This window comes from Stegodyphus dumicola, chromosome 11 (assembly GCF_044657685.1).
Source record: "Stegodyphus dumicola isolate Sdum_Otavi_A_Nest chromosome 11, ASM4465768v1".
Lineage (NCBI taxonomy): Eukaryota > Metazoa > Arthropoda > Arachnida > Araneae > Eresidae > Stegodyphus > Stegodyphus dumicola.
The window spans coordinates 89,916,173-89,935,044 of NC_140778.1; the positions used below are offsets into that span (position 1 = coordinate 89,916,173).

The following is an 18,872-nucleotide window of genomic DNA, read 5'->3' on the forward strand; positions in this document are numbered from 1 at the left end:
AAAGCCTACAGCTATCGTTTATTTAGACGTAGCAAAGGCTTTCGACAGGTGTTGGCATATCGGTATTTTATTCAAGCTCATGCGACTTGAAATTTCGGCTAATTTCGTGCACATAATGCACTCTTACCTCACTAATCGTACCTTTTCTGTCAAAGTTAAATACTCTGTTTCTTCTCCTCGCCCTATCCTGGCGGGGGTGCCTCAGGGAGGAATTCTTAGCGCTACGCTCTTCAACTTGTATGTAAATGACATACCACAAACACCAAGTGTCGATTTAGCACTCTATGCAGATGACACAGCCATCATTTCACAGCACTCAACACTACACGCCACTCTCAATCACCTACAGCTGTATTTAACAGACTTGGAGTCCTGGCTCATTACCTGGAAAATCAAAATTAATGTCGCAAAAAGTGCCGCCACAGTCTTCTTTTCCAGAAAGAGGAATGTCCATAGTCAACGCCCTCCACTCAGGTTATTTGATGAAAATGTACCCTGGGTGGACTCATACAAATATCTGGGAGTATATCTAGATGCGAAGCTGCTCTGGAATACCCACATCAACTATGCCATATCCAAAGCCAGAACTACAAGAACCCAACTGATGTCCCTCCTCAAAAGAACCAGCAAACTCTCTCTCAACAACGAGATCCTCCTTTACAAGAGTACCATCCTTCCGATCCTGACGTACGCAGCCGTCGTCTGGTCAACTGCCGCCAATAGCCATCTGAAGAAAATCCAAGTATTCCAGAGCGTCACGCTTCGTATTCTGACAAATGCTCATTATTTCGTCCGTAATGAAGTGCTTCATAATGATCTCAAAATTCTACCCCTTGATGCCTTTTTCCGGCAAAATTCGGCAAAATTCTTCAATAGATTATCTCAGATCGAAAACCCAGTCTTGCATTCACTTCCTGCCTATGACCCAGCTGAGCCCAGCTCAGCTAAGCGACTAGGAGCGTTCTAGATAGAACATTTAACATCTTTCCTAGGAAGCCAAAGCGGAGGTGTCTGCTTGACTAGGAATTCTCTCTAATTTTTAAAATTAACTAGCACTTCACTAACCCGGCGACCCTTAACTATTTCTATACTACCATATGCCCGCCGGACTTAATTCGGCCTAGTTTCTCGGTTCTTTATCCGTGCTGCTATAGTTAACATGCTCCTCCACTTGCCAAGACCTCAGCTTTTCACAAATCACGGTCCAGACAATTAGGATTCTAAATTACAATAGATTAAATGACTCTTTAATATTTTTTCAATTAAAATAAATTATTTAACTCTTAAACCACATGTAATTATTGCAATCACAAAAATCTATTTCTCCCGGAATATTACTCTAAACACTTTTATGCTACGAATTTTTGTTTTTCAGCAATCTGCATTTAAATCTACAAGCTTGCATATCTTCAGTTAACATCTTCAATCAGGTAAATCTGTTTAATCCTGTCCCTATTTTTATTTCTCCCCCTTTTTAATCCACCTCTCATCTCCAACTTAAACCACTTTTCCTCGCCTGTCTTCCCTTTAATTCTCTTAAAAACTTCTCCGCCTTTTTTACAGTTAACTTTCCTCACGGTTCTTTTCCGCTCGAAAAGTTGCTCCTATTCTTCTACTCGCCACGGGCGGTCGGAGAACTTTTCGCCTTCTTGAATCGACTATCACCCCCCTCTTCTTCGCTCCTCCATCCCTTGCTTCGAGCTTTAGTCGCAAGACTCTCTCCCCCCCCCCCAGCCCATCCCCAAGGCATGCAACTACTGCGGTTTTCCGTATTACCTAATATACCTTTCCCAAGCCCTGGAAAATTATGTTTCCCGGCTGATTGTCTTCCAACCTTTCCGATTCCATTAATGCAATGCATTCAGGAATTCGCCTTTAATCATCACCTCTTTCTCTTTCAATCTTGGATAACAAGTTGAAAGAAGAAAGAATTTCTTGTCCCTAGCGTGGACTTCTTATCCATTTCTTTCACAGTAAACCCTTAATGGTTTCGTTCACCTCCCTTTAGCCAATGCTCTTTCTTAATTACTTCAGTTTTCTTAACGAAGTTGTGGAGGTAATTGCATTAAGTTGCAAAGGTACTCCGGAAAATATCGCCTTGGGCCTTGGGAATGAAACTCCACGGAAAATGTGTCCGTGTTTGTTACTTCAAAACATTGCAATACGGTAGTGAAACATACGTGTTTGTAAGCTGTTCTATGCATGTATTTTCCAGTAAAAATATGTTAAATTTTTAATGAAATGCTTCGCTATTGTTAGTTTTTTGTTTTAAAATTATAAAGATGATATCTGTAATTTACTAAGTACAGAAAATCATTAAGAAATATTTCGAAATCTAAATGCATGTGCATAACATTAAAGCCTTTAGAAATTATGATTCTGCATAATTTCAACAATTTGTTTAGGTCTTATTAGCAACTTCTCGGGTATTATACTTTCCAATTGTTTCTTTAAGAAGTGATATTTCTGATTTATTCGCAATATTATTATAATTTATTAAAGAATCATTTTTACCTGAAATTAATAACAGATAATTATCTAAAAAAATGGTAACATGTTGCTTATTAATAAAATAAAACAGATTTATGTGAATTCAATGATTTCAGTTTATGCGCGTTTCATATTTATGAATCTCAAAGAAATTAACCTATATAAGTTATTATATATTATATAAACTTCTATAGGTATATTAATAAATATACCTATATAAGTTTTTGGATATATCTTTTCACATGTTCAATTGTGTAAATATTTTACTTACATTTATCGCTATACTGCCCAGAAATTTGTAAGCTTATGCGAAAACATTTTAACAACAGAACAGTTTATCTTGATCAAATGCACAAATTATATCCGTAACAGTTCACAAAACTTAAGAATGAATAGTAATTAATACATAAAGAAAAGCGTTGCTTTAGTTAACACCTTCACAATTCATAAAAATAGTAACAATTGATTTCTTACTTTTCATGAAAATTATAAAACGAATTATCTAAGCGTTCAAATTATGCAGTTTAAATCCTAGCACATATCATTGTATGTTAAGGAACGAAGATACCAGCTGTAAGCAAAAACATTAAAATGTATTTAACATGTTTCGATTATTATTAAGTCATTTTTGTCACATCTGGAAAGAAAACAACATGACATTGTGATATTTTTTAACATATTATAAAATTACATAAAAAAAAAAAAAAAAAAGAAAAAAGAAAAAAAAAAAATCAATACTTACGAGTGAACAGTAATCCCAGGAATATTTTACGAAAATCTGTTTGTGCATCCATATGCAATATAAGCTGACGTGCTTCAAAAAGAAAAGGAAAAAAAAAAAAAATGTTACAATTACAGACTTCCTTGCGCAAGTCACAGCGATAACAGTAACATGGCCGTCAAGCTTCACCTTTATTGAACCTTCTCTCCTTGTTTAGGACCAAGGAGGTCAGGACTGCTTACCAAGACTACTGAGAGATAGCGCCACCCCTGTTATTGCTAGTACGAACTTCTAAAACTGAAGACATAATAAAAGTAACTTCAAGAAAGTTTCCTTTTCTTGGCGGCATTGGAGTCTCTTCCCCTTTTTTAAGGTATACGAAACTACGTTATTTGAGGAATACTTTGGAACCCTCATTAGGAAATGATAACTACGTCATATGTGGTGGTAGAGTGTTCTTTTCTAGGACGGAATAACGCCCAGAGGGGTATAGGATTCGAACCTGGTTTCTATTTGACACCAATGTTTATGACATTTGCCACAGCAATGCCTAACAGTTTGCGGTGGCGGACTTGAGGAGTTATGTGCGTGAATTAAAGTGATTCGCTTTATTAATGAAACAAACTTTATCCAATCACACTGCTGCTTATAATGTTAGTGGTGAAGCATACATTGTACGTACATTTACTGCCAATGTTTCAGCACTGCATTTTGTCGAGCTAACATTCATATTTTGTACCTTGTTTATGAAGAGCACTGCATGCTGTTTACATGTGTTTAATGAAGTATAAATAAGGTGAAAGAATGGTACAAAAAGACATTGAAATTTCGCTGCCACTAGATGGCCCTGCTGTAGATATGGCCATTCGAAATGTAATTAGCTGTACCAAGGCCAAAGGAGTAACACCCTTGTGACTGCCTCCGACCAATCGCTTAAGCTCCACCCACTTCTTAGCTTGAAACTAAACTACAAACGAAAATATGCTCGAGTGTGCCATTCCCGCTGTTAAAAATACCTTATTGTCAGGGTTATTGAACAGTTTCAAACTTTATGTTTCTTTAGTACCAGACATTAATATTTCATTTCGACTATCAAATGTTAGGTGGGCGTAACCCCCATGTCTAACTATAGCCAACCCTTCTTTCATAAGATTATCATTATCTCGAACGGCTTTCACCAGATGCTTGTCAAAATTTCGTTTTGATCTCAGTATATAAGTACTTTTTAGGCGGGGAGTATCTCCCATGTATTTTTAATTAAACCAAGCCCTAAGGGCAATTAACCATGTTTGGCAGTGAAAGTAGTAGAGGCTACTAAGGCTGCCTAAGCCAGGAACATAAGATACCAAAGGAGTATAAGTTGGTCTTGGCTATACCAAATGGAGGCGGCTCCTCTGCTATCGCTTTAAGGTAACTGAAGCCGAGGGAAGCGAGTAAGCCTCGCCAAGTGAGAGCAAGAAGGGGCTGTCCTTAGAAACCAAACGATGCCAAAATAAATGTTCTCTTTTAGTTTAGAGTTCCTTTCCAATTTTAAGACGAAATGCAATAGGGCTAAGAGTTGAAAAATTCTTGTAGGAAAATAAAATTTACAGTTCGCTTTTTATTTTCAAAAATTTGTAAAGATGCAAATATAAGTGAAATAATACGCCTGAATAGTATTCACATAAGCGAATGTGACAGTTTTCTGTTGAAATATATATATATAAAAAGGGAGGGAACAAAGATACAAAGTGTGCTGAACTTCGCTTCCATATTATTTATCATAAACACGCTGCTCTTAATTGAAATTTGGTGCAGAAAAAAAAAAAAGTAAGAATAAAACGTAAAGAGGAAACTTGCAAAGGATGAAGAGTATAGTTGAGTATGGCTTGTTTTAAAGTGTCACCATTTGCATTAGGAACGTCATGTTTTGTTACCATAGAATAAATACCAGGAACTGCCATAGAATAAACTTTTTTTTTCTGGGAACGCCTCTCGCTTGAAACACTCATTTAATATTTACAGAAATAAACCAAAGAATTTGTAAGGGAAACCAAAGAATTTGTCCCTTACAAATTCTTTGCATAAACTGTTGCAAAACTCTAATTTAGAAGTAAAATATTTTCAAAAGTTTTTGTTTTATTCAGAACTCAATACATTTTTGCAACAACAAAATTTTCACTCTTCGGATTTCGTAAATGTTGCTGTCATTCAGCTGCAGGTATACTTCTATTTTCTAAACCCGCCCACTAAACGATTTGGATTGGGTTGTGCAGATGCATTTAGAGTGTTATTAACTGAAATTCGATGGTGCATAGTTTTGTAATCTATAATACATACAATTCTTTTCCTAATTCAAGGCCAACTTATATTCAAGGCTTGCTAGACTGAACGAAATTCCGGTTTCCAGTGTTCAGTGACTTTCGCGAAATTCATCACTAGGTGGCGCTCGCATTTTGCTACACTTTTGCTATACGTTCTCTATTTGTAATGTGGCTCGTTATTGATAAAAAGTGTATTTGATTAAAACGTGCCGCTGTAACTAATAGTAACATAGATTGGTATATTGTTGCGTGCTATACGGCAAAGATTTCTTCCTTTTAAAAAAATTTTACGATTGTATTTAAATAATTATTCGCAACATATAATTGTTGGAGGCATTTCCATCTGTTTCATGCAATACAGATTTAATACAAATACATAATACAAAATTTCTTTAACAAAAGCAATCATCACGTAAAATTTTAAAGATTTAAAATTCTTTTCACATGTTTCTTTCGCTCAGCTTTTGTATATAAACAAGCTTCTTGATATGTGTGTGTACGTGTGTTCAGCTTCATGTTATGTTTTCGTCTTCCTGAAATAAAAATATCATAAATTTTTTTTTATCATTCTGGAGATAATCTCTGTTTTCTGCATAAATGATATTTTAACCTTTCATATATATATTAATTTAATGTAATTGAAATTTAAGAATGCATCCACGTATGTATTTTATAAGAAATGCTAATTGCGTTAGCTTTTTTACGAAATTTATTACTTTTTAGCTCCCATATTTGTTATCTTTGATCCAGAAACATTTGAATGCTGACTGTACTAGCTTCAAAATTTTAAAGCGCATATCTCATTTTAATTGGTGTGATGCTGTGCATGAATTTCTGTCTACCTGGTTGAGCGTTTTGTGGTTGCACTTGAAGTTAATAGAGATTCATGTCAAATCCATAGATACATGTAATTAATAGAGGTAATACTTTTTGTTTTAGGGAATATGGTTTTATTTTTTCAAATATGCTGTCAATGATATTGAAATTAGCAGTCTCAATATTGTTTTTTTCCTTCGTCCCATACTAGTTGCTACACTTCGGTCGAAAGTTTTGAATCAAATTAGGTGCTACATTTCACGTAGGTGGAGTCATAAATAACTTTCGGCGCAGTTTAGTAGATGGACATAAGTAAAATTATAAGGTGTACTACAAGGAATGTAATGCTTGCATACTAGGTTTTCATTTTCAGTTTTTACTCTCCACAATTGTAGCACTTATTTTGGGACAATTTTATCCATCCAAGTTTAAAGGATTCGCACGCTCTTAAGCCGCGCCCGATTTTGTAAGGACTATACCGCCCGTATTTCCGAAAAATCGTGTTTATGTGATTATGGCAAAGCCGTGAGGGCTCTCTGCCTAAGGTGAGGGATGCCATCGTGGAAAAAATTCTAAGGCGAACTGTCTCGTACAGACAATACAGATAATTGAATTTACATTTAATAAGCCTGAAGATTTTAATCCATTACTGATGCAAGAGTCCTTACAATATGGGGCGTCGCTTAAGGGCGTGCCAAAGTTGGACTTTTGAAACTAATTTGGTACTGATTTAAGGAGGGAATGCTTGTTAAGTAAAATTGTTGATTGATAACGTAGCACCCTGAAATTTCTGGAAAATGTACAAACAAAATCATAAAATCTTCAGTATCAATAATCAGTACTCAAATGTAGCAATTAATTTGGGATAGAGGGAGTATATGATTCATTGGGATTAATGTCATTCATGTTATTATTATATGCTGTAGGTAATATTGAAATACTTGGTATTCATCACTAACATGCTTAAAATTTTATATAAGATTCATTGTGATTAATGTCATGTATGTCATTATTATATGCTGTCGGCGATGTTAAAATACTTGGTATTATTTTGAATATCTGTAGTGTTGCGTTTACTCTTCAGAGCTCTAAATCTGCATTATTTAAAATGTTATTTTTTAATATTTCCTAATAAAGTGTTCTAAATTAATTAAAAAAGAGAAGAAATCTTCAGTACCTAAAACCAAATCTCTTTTCGAAATACTTTTCCTCTTATGTATTAACGAATCATCATTTATTAATTCCTTAATTACATATTTAATAGTGGCTCCAAATTATTTTTTTGCACAGGACAACTCATATTAATACCAAGAAAATTTTGCGCTGAAATAGTTTATGTTCTGAAGCTACCTGCTAACTTCGTACTATATAAATAATTTACACAACATGTACAACATTAAGTACAACACATGCTCTAAATTATCCTTAAATTAGAATAGGTAACTCTAATAGTACAATTAAAAATAGCGTATATCTAGATGCAAGCAGGAATTAAAATCAGAATCGTGTAACTGACGGTTATATATGAAAAAAGAAAAAATTGGATAACTTGAAATTTCATGCTTTCTTTTTAAATCGAAATATTTTTATTAAACAGAAATGTATAATTTCTGACTACTACAGATTAATCGTTTTTAAATTTTGCATATAACAAGTGGATTATTAGTCTCGGGTACTATTCTATTCATTGTTAACGTCGCAAAGCGTAGCGGAATAGTAGCGCCTTCTTGCGGTCAGTAGAAATTTCACGGAGGCCACCGAAAACACAAAAGAATATTTTCACACTGGCAGGCCTTGAGTATAAGATGGCCTTGCTTAATTATTTGTATATAATATTATGTACTATGTATCCTCGTGGTGACCCTAGAAACTGCCTCTGGTCGGATAAGTATGGACACCTTTTTGTTAAAACAATTTTGTAAATACGTGTAGACATGTTTTCAGCTAAATGTCAGTGTCCGGTAAATTGACATGTCTATTGAATGTCCTCTTGGTTAAATGCTTAATGAAGAAACATTTTCCAGAATTTTCAATTAATGGATAAATAAAATCAGTACTTAAGATTGTTGCTAGGCGAAAATATTTTTTGGTATAATGCACCATTTGAAGTTAATATGTTAATTTTGCCGATTTAAACTCAGTCGAATTCCCCCGACAAAATGAAAAATTATTTAGCTGATAAAAATTAAACGTACTAAATAAAACAAATAAAAATCAATATAAATAAATTCGAACCTATGTCCCTGAAATATTTACGTCGTTCAGTAGGAAATGATTACATTTTTATTTTTATTCTTATTTATATTATTCTTATTCTTAATGATAATTACATTCTTATTTTTGTCATTTTTCATCTTTAATTCAGAACATTACATTCTTACTTTTTGTTGCAAATTTATCAAAAGAAATTAGCTCAAATCAAGCTTGTACAACCAATTTTAAAACTGTCTGTTGAAAATGCTCAACTTTGTTTATTTTGAGCACATATATTTTGCTGTTAAACTGCTTGAACATTTATAAATTCTTAAAAGGTATTGAAAAAAAGTTACAAAAAAAATTAATGTAACTGATTAATATTGAAAAATACATCTCACTACTTGCGAAACATAATACATAATATTACATTAACTAACAATTATATTTTTAGCACCATCGAATTTCGGTAAATACTCAAAACTAGCTAAATAATTAATATATGCTGAGCTGTGTTCGTATTTATCAACACCTTCTTAAATTCTGGCACTCTAAGAACTAAAAAAATAAGTAATAAATAATAGGAAGATCGCCTGCTACCTCAATACCATTTCGTCTTCTAGTATGATGAAAGAATTCAAAAATCACTTAAAATACAGTTTCATCTCATCTCACACTCCTACTAACAGAATATACTATCTCAGGTTATGTGGCATGCTTAGCAGGTACAGAAAGGAACTGTATCTAGACATATGTTCTTTATGCAGTCCTGCGTAAATACTGTCTCTTAGTTAAATTAAAACACCGTTATAATACGTACATCGAAAGATTATTTGAGTCGGGATACGTAAATAAAACTTCGTTGGCCAAAGCAAAAATGCACGCGTGAAGTGGCATACCCTGGATACTTGTAGTGCCTTTTAACACAACGTGCATGACAAACGCAAGGGAAATCTACGATTACAAAATCTTATTTTTTTATTAAAAAAACCACTCAGAACGAATCTCTTCCTTCCCCTTGCTGCAATAGCAAAGGGTGCGATCATCAATGACTCAATGAAAGTATAAACTTTCACTCGAGTCCTCTTCACGCTCAAGAGGAGATCCCTTCTCACATCATCGTGGTTGGGAACTTTGCGAAGTTCGGTGAGTGAACTCGCTAATCATACTATAGAAATGATCCTATGAAGTATGATCTTGAGATTGCTAACTGAGAAAAGAATATGTGGTTAACTTTATTTCACAAAAATAGTGGTGGTTGCAGAGCAATCCTATCATTAGCACTATACTTTTATGAAGCAACTTACGTATGAAGCATGTTAACCTTATTTCATAAAATGTTACACTAACAGGTAGCATAGATAAAAGCGCCATTCAGGACTGGTTGCAAATTTATATACAGTATGATCTAGAAGGAGAATTTTATTTGAAAACATATCTAAATTTTAGATATTTTGCTTATGGACAACATGGAATTTAGCCGGAGGATGGGAACCAAACGTGAAAAATCGCCGAAACAAAGTGTAAACAAACCACCGAAAACCTTAATTAATCATATTTTCGCCTAGAGCTATTGTGCAAGTTCTAATGTTGAAAGATATACTTTTTTATGTTATGAAAGTATTCAAAATTTTAACCTCAGGATCGAAAGGAGTAAAATGTAGCCATAACAAACCTTGCTTCCAGGGTTGAATAAAGTGCATTTCAGAACTTTCAATTTTGCTCTCATTTATTGTATTATTAGAATATACCTTTAGTCAAACTCAAACTTTTATTACAAGAAAATGAATGTTTTCTTAACTCTGTAAAACGAAAGCTGAACTGTTGACCATAAACTGATGCTTGAGTATATGTGTGTAGAATGGGAGGGCAATCGATTACTTATTTTTAAATATTAAAGCAAGGCAATTGTCAGAAAATTTAATAAAAATCGGATTTTTTATGCTTAGCGAAATATTTTGAAAATGAATGCAAACATAAGGAACGCTAGAATAGGTGGAACTTCTCTTTGTGAAATCTTTTCTGAAAAACTTGCCCTTTTTAATATCACCCTTTCGTTTGTAACGCCTTCTTGAATTTGGGGGCGGGTACGTTCAGTTGCATACGCCTAGTTCGGCATTTTCACAGTGATTGCACTGAATTTATGGGCAACAACATACCAAAGGACTGTTTAAGAACTATTGGTCAACTCTATTTTTTCATCGGGAATCAGCCTGTAGATGTTGATTTTGCCCAATAAATCTGGAATCAGTATTCAGTAACATTCTGGATTGTGGTAACTTAAAAAATTTCTCAAATTTTATCTTTTCCCTTAAGTATACTTCACTGTAATGCGCCTCCTTTTCAAGACAGTGAGTCCAGTGAAGATTTAAAAAACTGCATTTTAAAAAGCATAATGGTGCATAAACCACTGCCAATAGAATAAGCTCTCTATTATATTGTTCCACAATATTTGGGTCTTTAATTCTCAAGTATTTATTTGATTTGTTAATTTCTCTGTGCTTTAATTATAGAAGCAAAGCTGATTGTACAAAACGCTTACATAGAAAAATACCTGCTCTAAAGCGAAAGCGATTTTCAAACCGAAATGATCTAGCAGACAGCACTGTTTGGAAATCGAACTATGGTCTTGAATATGACCATTTGAAGATGATGGGCCATACATGCCTGAAGGAAATTTTGTAACAAGAGAAGGCTATCGTTTGTATGGGATGCACAGAACTGATTCAGATATCAAAGAAGAATACAAAAAAAAAAAAAAAAAAAAAAGTCTTCTGATAAAGCAGGTTTAAACTGTGAATGAAAGAAGATTACCAGAAAGGAAATCTGAAGAATTTTCAAGAAAAAGAAGAATTAGGCATTCAGAAGAATTTGTATATTCAGCGCAAACAATGAGTGAAGAGAAGTCCCAGCAAATGTCATTCGGAAACTAAGCACAGAGAAATAGAACATCAAATGCCAAGGAAAAGTCATATTACTTAAGTTGAGAGTAAAGAAACAATACTTAAATTTTTTACCTCATTAATGCTGAAAGAAGTAAAAGAGCGGATGGCAAATAAGATGAAGTGCTACTATAAGAAGAAAAAAATGGAGCGTGGCAGACTGTATACAACAACAACCCACGTAAGTGAGCTGAAGTCTTGCCATGCTAATAACCTAGATGAGTTGGATGAAGAGGAACCAGGTAACTCGGATATTAACTCGTGAAGCGACAGGTAATATGAAGACACAATAACACGCCGAATAAATACTAATTCAGAAGTCAAACAACAAAAATCAGCGTTATATTTACAAAATTTTTACAGGACTAGTTTCTATGGTTTTACCGAACCACCATCTTCAGCTGCAAAACCGCAAATGAACAAGATAGGAAATAATGATTAGTTAAGATAAGAAAGCCTGGACAAGAATAAGCAAGTGGCGCCATCTGTTGGTGAAACCAGAACTAAAACATAATTTCTTTAAAGGCCGAAGGCAAATTTGGATTGGAATTAGGATCGTTAACTAGAACAGACAGATTTTTATGAATGTGAAATGCCTCTAGAAAATCCAGTTCTCCAATGGAAGATGTTTTTTGAATAATTTTGGCAGCAGAAAAATTGAAAGTGTGGTTTTCGGAGCAACAATGTTGAACAACAGAAGCCTTTTGTGTTTCCTTTTTTCTAACATATGCCTCATGTTCCTTGACGCGAAATTTTAAGGCTCTCTTAGTTTGGCCTTTGTAAATTAAACCACACTGGCAAGGAATCCTATAAATACCCCAGGAATTCATATCCGGAATGGGGTCCTTGAGTATGGAACTCGGAATTTTATTGATGGGAGAATAAACAACCCGAAAGTTAAATTTCTGCAAAATATGTGCAACTTTATAGCTAATTGATGGAAAGAAGGGAATAACAACAGAATTTTTATAATCTCCTAAAACAAGACTGTGCCTTTTAGTGTGTTGAGATGAGAATTTTTTAACTGCTTGATTAATAATGTTGGGTGGAAAGCCCCTGTCAATAGCTATTGCTTTTAAATAATTTAGTTCTTCATCAAGGACTAGTTTAGAGGAGCAAACTTGAAGAGCACGGAAAACATAGGAATAAAAGGAAGCTAACTTTTGTTTAGTCGGATGACATGATTTAAAGTGTGGTGGAAGGCAAACCGATGAAGGTTTACGGTAAACCGTAGTACTGAAGTTGGATGTGTTACGTGTGACCAGAATGTCGAGAAACGGAAGAGAATTGCAAGTCTCAAGTTCAAAAGTGAACTGAATAGCAGGATCAATAGAATTCATTGTTGAAAGAACTTTATTTAAATCATCTTTATTACCTTCAAACAGAGTAAAAGTATCGTCTACGTAGCGGAACCATGCCGAGAAGTTTAAAGTTTCAAACAATTTTGATTCATAATAATGCATGTAGATATCAGCGAGGATGGGACTGAGGGGGCTTCCCATGGCTAATCCCTCAGTTTGCTTGTAATATTTATTTTGGAATATGTTATGGCATATGTTAGAAAAAAGGAAACACAGAAGTCTTCTGTTGCTCAACATTATTGGTCCGAAAACCACACTTTCAATTTTTCTGCTGCCAAAATTATTCAAAAAACATCTTCCATTGGAGAACTGGATTTTCTAGAGGCATTTCACATTCATAAAAATCTTTCTGTTCTAGTTAACGATCCCAATTCCAATCCAAATTTGCCTTCGGCCTTTAAAGAAATTATGTTTTAGTTCTGGTTTCACGCCACTGTATGGCGCCACTTGCTTATTCTTGTCCAGGCTTTCTTATCTTAACTAATCATTATTTCCTATCTTGTTCATTTGCGGTTTTGCAGCTGAAGATGGTGGTTCGGTAAAGCCATCGAAACTAGTCCTGTGAAAATTTTGTAAATATAACGCTGATTTTTGTTGTTTGACTTCTGAATTAGGTAATATGAACTTTTACCTTTTTTTGTCCCCAACCTACAAAGAACTATACTGGAAAAACTTCATTAAGATCTCTTTTAGAACTTTTCTTACAGAACCCTTTACTTCTTCTAGAACTTTAAATTATGTACTATACACAAAATGTGGTTACTTATGGTATTGCCAACAATGTTTGTTAAAAAAAAAAAAGTGACAATTGAGGGCAATTGTTTAGTCAGGATGCCCGAATTTCCACAGTGTATCATCAGATGGTGCCATGATATTAAAAGATAATCAAAGTATTTGTAATAATAAAAACGAGAACTAAAGAATATAACGATGGCAATATAAGATATTAATTACTCATGCACTTTTAAAAAGATAAGTAGAATAAAGTATTTTGATGATTATTGGTTATGAATTTCTGTCCTGATAAATAACTCCAAAACCATACACATAGTATATATAAATGTAAGAGAAAAATCCTAACGCCAACACTGCGGAATCCGAATTACTCGGAAAGTAAAACGTCTAGGAAGGGCCTAAGCCTGTTCAAAATAATTCGTTTATAAATTTTGCCCAGACCCGAGAACAGGCTAATAGGCCTATAGCCCTCAGGCCTGGTATCAACATTTCCTGGTTTTAGTAGAAATATAATTTTTGCTTGCTTCCAGGCAAAAAGTAGCTTATGGGAAAGTAGCTTATGCTGAGAGAGGCATTCATGATGCCAGTAAACTTCGTGCTTACATTCATTGGTAGCTTCTTGATATCTACGTTACTTATGGAGTCATGTCCGGGTGCTTGCCGTGTTTTTAGTTTCTTTATTAAGTTCTTTTTTCAAGCGGAGAGGCATATCTGACATGCTTCCTGGCGGTGGGCGCGTTCAGTCAATCCTTAGCATTATGGCAAACATCATAGATGGAATCTAGATCTCGTGGCAACTGATTCGGCATGAACTGCTCTTCTAAATAATCGGCCAACACAGCAGCTTTATCCTTATTAGTAATTGCTATATTGTCATTTGTGGAAATAGGCTGTGTGCTGTTAGATTTGCTTTTTAATTCTTTATGAAAGTTCATAAGGAACCATCCATAGAGATTATGCTCAAGATTTTTCTCTTCCCAAATTTCGTTTCTAAATTGGTCAATGTGTTTTTTAATTTCCTATCCTAATAATCTAATCCTAATTTCCTATTCCTAATAATCTATTCAGTTTTGTTTTAACGTTAGGACTCCAAGTGAAGTGCCATCTTTTCCGTAGTCGGGTGTGTTCAGTAATTAAATTTCTAATGTTCCTAGGAAACCTGTTTGCATGTTTTTCTTAGTGATATACCATGAGGCATTATTGATATCTTTATTTATGCTGTCAGTTAGATTATTAATTGCCGTGCCAATGTCTTTTCTAGACCTTAAAATAGGTTCCAAGACCGGGGGGGTGTTGTGGAGTAATTTTTCACAGAGCTCCCAATTTGTCCCCTTGATTTGTTCATTATTGTGGACCTTAGAGGTACAAAACATAACAACAACTGGAATGTGGTCTGACGTGAACTCATGTATGACCCAGTGCTTAAATTGCGCCACAGCTCACTGGAGCTCGGCTCCGGTACTTCTCAATTTTTAAGATAAATTACAATTTTAGCTGGAGCGCACCGGAGACCTAAATAAGATGAGCTCCGGTACTTCTTTTTATAAAACTGAACCGCAATTTAAAGGGAAAAGATTTAGAATTCCTACCGTTTTAGTTTAACAACAAGCAGACCTTGAAATACTCTATTTCCCTAGAAATACGACCTCGTGAGAACATGAGACCTTCAAGTAAAGTCCCCTAACTCACATGCGGAAAACTTTCCTTTTAAGAAGGGCAATAAATTTGGGGGAGTTTGCTTAGGAACGCGTAAATTTCTCGCACTTCCATCGTATCTAGTGTTTTGTTATCGATGCTTACAATTAGTTATCCTCGCAGGAAGGAAAATTTGTGTTCTTAAATGTGCGTTAAGTGACAGCGAGTACAATAAGAGTGAAATACTGAGATAAACTTCTCAGGTACGTCCTATACATCGTCTTCCCACAGTATCCACTAATCGGGGAAGCATAACCAGCAACTTTACATTCATCCTCAGGAGTCAGATTCAGGACTCATTTTACCCCTGACACACATCTGCCTGATGGCTATAATTATATCAGCAGAGAGCCGAGGTCAAAGAAAACGTTCCCTCCCACCAAGACTCCCCTCGTTTTTTGTTTCCACCCACTCATACCCTCATTCTGTTTCGCCCTGGAATGTTCATCAGCTATACTAATTTTTGTGATGATAAAAGAACTCCCCCCCCTACGATCAGAGCTTAAATTGGATCGGAGCCCACCGGGTATCGGCTCCGGTGCTTCTTAGTTTTTGTAATAAATCATAATTCTAGCCGGAACGCACCGGAACCCTGAATAAGAAGTTCTGCGGCACTTCTTTTATGTAATTGAATAACAATTTCAGTAGAAATTTAATCTCGAAAATTTTATTTTAACAATAAAATTATATTAAAAATCGCTTATCTCTTTACATTTTATTTAATTTTAATCATTTAATTACTTCAATCTTTAATTAGTTCAATAAATTAATTATCTAATAATTATCAATTAAATTATAGTTAATTACATAATAATTATTGATTAAATAACAATTTGTAAACATTCATTAAATAGCTATTAATTAATTTGATAATAATTAACTACTTAATTTTAAAATTATTAATGAGTTTAATAGTCATTTTATTTATTTATTTACTCTTGTTCCTATTTGCTGACGGTCTTCCATAGGGCTCCTGCACTTCTAATCTTAGAAATTAAATCCTGGCATGACCTCAAAGGCCATGAGGATTGAAATGTTAGTAGGCCATGAGGATTTATATCCCAAGATATCAGCTCTCCGTCGGTTGCTAGGTCTATAAGTGTACTTCGCTGGCACGTTGATTGCCACTGGATTATTTGAGAGGAAGTTACAAAGTGTCTTTTCTGGTCGTGAGGCGGCAGCCCCACTCAGTATTTTTTGTGTTTAAAATAGCCGGGAAATTGGAGCAGGTTCGGAAAAGAGGGCCCTTCGGCCATGGCAACAAAAGTTCAATCATGAAGACTGCCGGGCTCTCATTCCAGAGACAAGAGTAAAATTAAGTGGATGGAGCAAGTGGAAATGCAATATGAACTAAAATATACATGGTATGTACAGAGAATAAAAAATAGTTAGAGCTATGTTACAAACAATTAATAATGAAGTAATAAAACGCATGAAAATGTGTGGTTTAGATAACAAAATTGTGGTCCTTCATACGATGAGCCGCGAAAGGCCTGATATTGTAGTCTTCAGGAATACAGTAGTAGTTCATGGCAGCATTAAAATTTCTCTTGCTGCAGTTCAAATCTTCATCGAAAAAAATTGCTGTTAAGTCTTTGCAGATATTTCTCGATGTATTCAATCCGGAAATCAATCAATATATTTTATGCCGAACTGTCGCTGTTTTGAAAACGACGTTGCCAGCTAAATGAAACTTAATCCCAAAAGTACGGCGAAAAGTACTAAGGCCAACTTATACTCAAGGCCTGCCAGTGTGAAAATATTCTTTTGTGTTTTCGGTGGCCTCCGTGAAATTTCTACTGACCGCAAGATGGCGCTACTATTCCGCTGCGCTTTGCGACGTTAATAATGAGCAGAATGGTACCCGAGACAAATAATAGTCTTGTTATATCAAAAATTTAAAATCGATTAATCTGTAGTAATCAAAATTATGCATTCCTTTTTAATAAAAATATTTTTATTTAGAAAGAAAGCATGAAATTTCAAGTTATCCCATATTTCGTTTTTCATATATAACCGTCAGCTACTTGATTCGGATTTTAATTCCTGCTTGCGTCTAGATATACGCTAGTTCTAATTGTACTTATTAGAGTTACTATTCTTATAATTATTATTACAGACCCATAAGTCTGTTATCCTCTCTCTCAAAGATCTATGAGTTTGTCTTACTTAATCGCCTGAATGAATTCTGTCGGGATCAAAATTTATTAATCCCAGAACAATTCGGCTTCCGACCTAAACACTCCACAGTACACCAGTTACTACGTGTAGTGGAATTCATTCATGAAGGCTTTCGTAAGCGAGAGAAAACTGGTATTGTCTATTTAGACGTTGCCAAAGCCTTTGATATGACTTGGCATAACGGAATTATATACAAGTTCATGCGGCTTGGCTTTTCGGCTCATCTCATTAAAATTATTAACTCGTACTTGACCGGACGTAGTTTCCGCGTGCGAGTTAACCACGAATTCTCCTCTCCCCGCCCAATCTATGCCGGGGTAACTCAAGGTAGTCTCCTTGGACCTTCAATCTTTAACCTTTATGTAAATGATATTCCTAAGGCCCCAAATATTGATCTTGCATAGACGATACAGCCATCATTTCACAACATTCCGACACCCTCCAGGTAATCTCCCATTTGCAGAGTTACCTTTCGGCCTTAGAACTCTGGCTCGGTCTGTATAAAATCAAAATTGATGTCGCAAAATGTGCTGCCAATATGTTCACCCGAAGAAATATCTTAAGTTTACCAAATTTAATCCTCTTCGGTGAACCCATTCCCTGGGTGTCTTCTTATAAATATCTAGGTGTTTTACTAGATTCAAAATTAACTTGATAGCTTCACATTCGCAAAATCATAGCGAGTGCAACAGCTGCCAAAACCAACTTACGCTCCTTTTTTGCTATAAATAGCGACCTGTCACTTGATAACAAAATCCTGCTCTACAAATCTATGATAAGGCCTGTTTTTACGTATGCGTGTCCCATCTGGGGCCCATCTGCACTGACTAACAGAAAACATGTTCAACTTTCTCAATCCAAATTGCTTCGGCAAATACTAAAAGCTCCAAAGCTCCGTGGTTTGTAAGGAACGAAGAGGTTCATAACGACCTCACAATTAGGCCCAGTAATCGCTTTATACAGCGACTTTCGAAAATTTTTTCAAAAATATTCAACATGTAGCTAATCCTGTGCTTCATATGCTACCCGTATACGATCCTGCTGTTGCTTCTTCCCGGGAAAGACCCAGAGCGGTTCTTAACCAGGAATATTCAGCTCTCCCATTTAAACGGGCTAGATATGAGCACACTGACAGCCATGTCAATAACTACCTGTCGTTCCTTAATCGCCCCCGCCTCTGAAGTTCTTTAATGCACACAGCATTAACCCGAGGAACCCTTTTTAACGTTTCTTTAATAAGAAACATCACAGCCAAAATGGACTGAATTAAAATATTTTTTAACTTTTGAATTGTCTTAAACTGAAAAAGATTTTTAAATACTGCTCCTTTCTTCCTTTAAAAAGGATCTTTCTCAGGCGTTTAACAACGTCATTTTCGGCCTTTAAATACCGCATTGAATAGCGGTCAAAAACGAAACTTCTCCCTCCCAGCTGA

At 35.1% G+C, this 18,872-nt stretch overlaps 1 non-coding gene across 1 annotated transcript; it reads right to left on the reverse strand.

Annotated features, from left to right (window-relative positions):
• Positions 1-9,512: 9,512 nt before the first annotated feature.
• LOC118198234 (small nucleolar RNA U3) lies at positions 9,513-9,722 on the reverse strand. Its single transcript, XR_004759722.1, has one exon. It is a non-coding gene; the product is annotated as a small nucleolar RNA U3 (small nucleolar RNA).
• Positions 9,723-18,872: the final 9,150 nt, after the last annotated feature.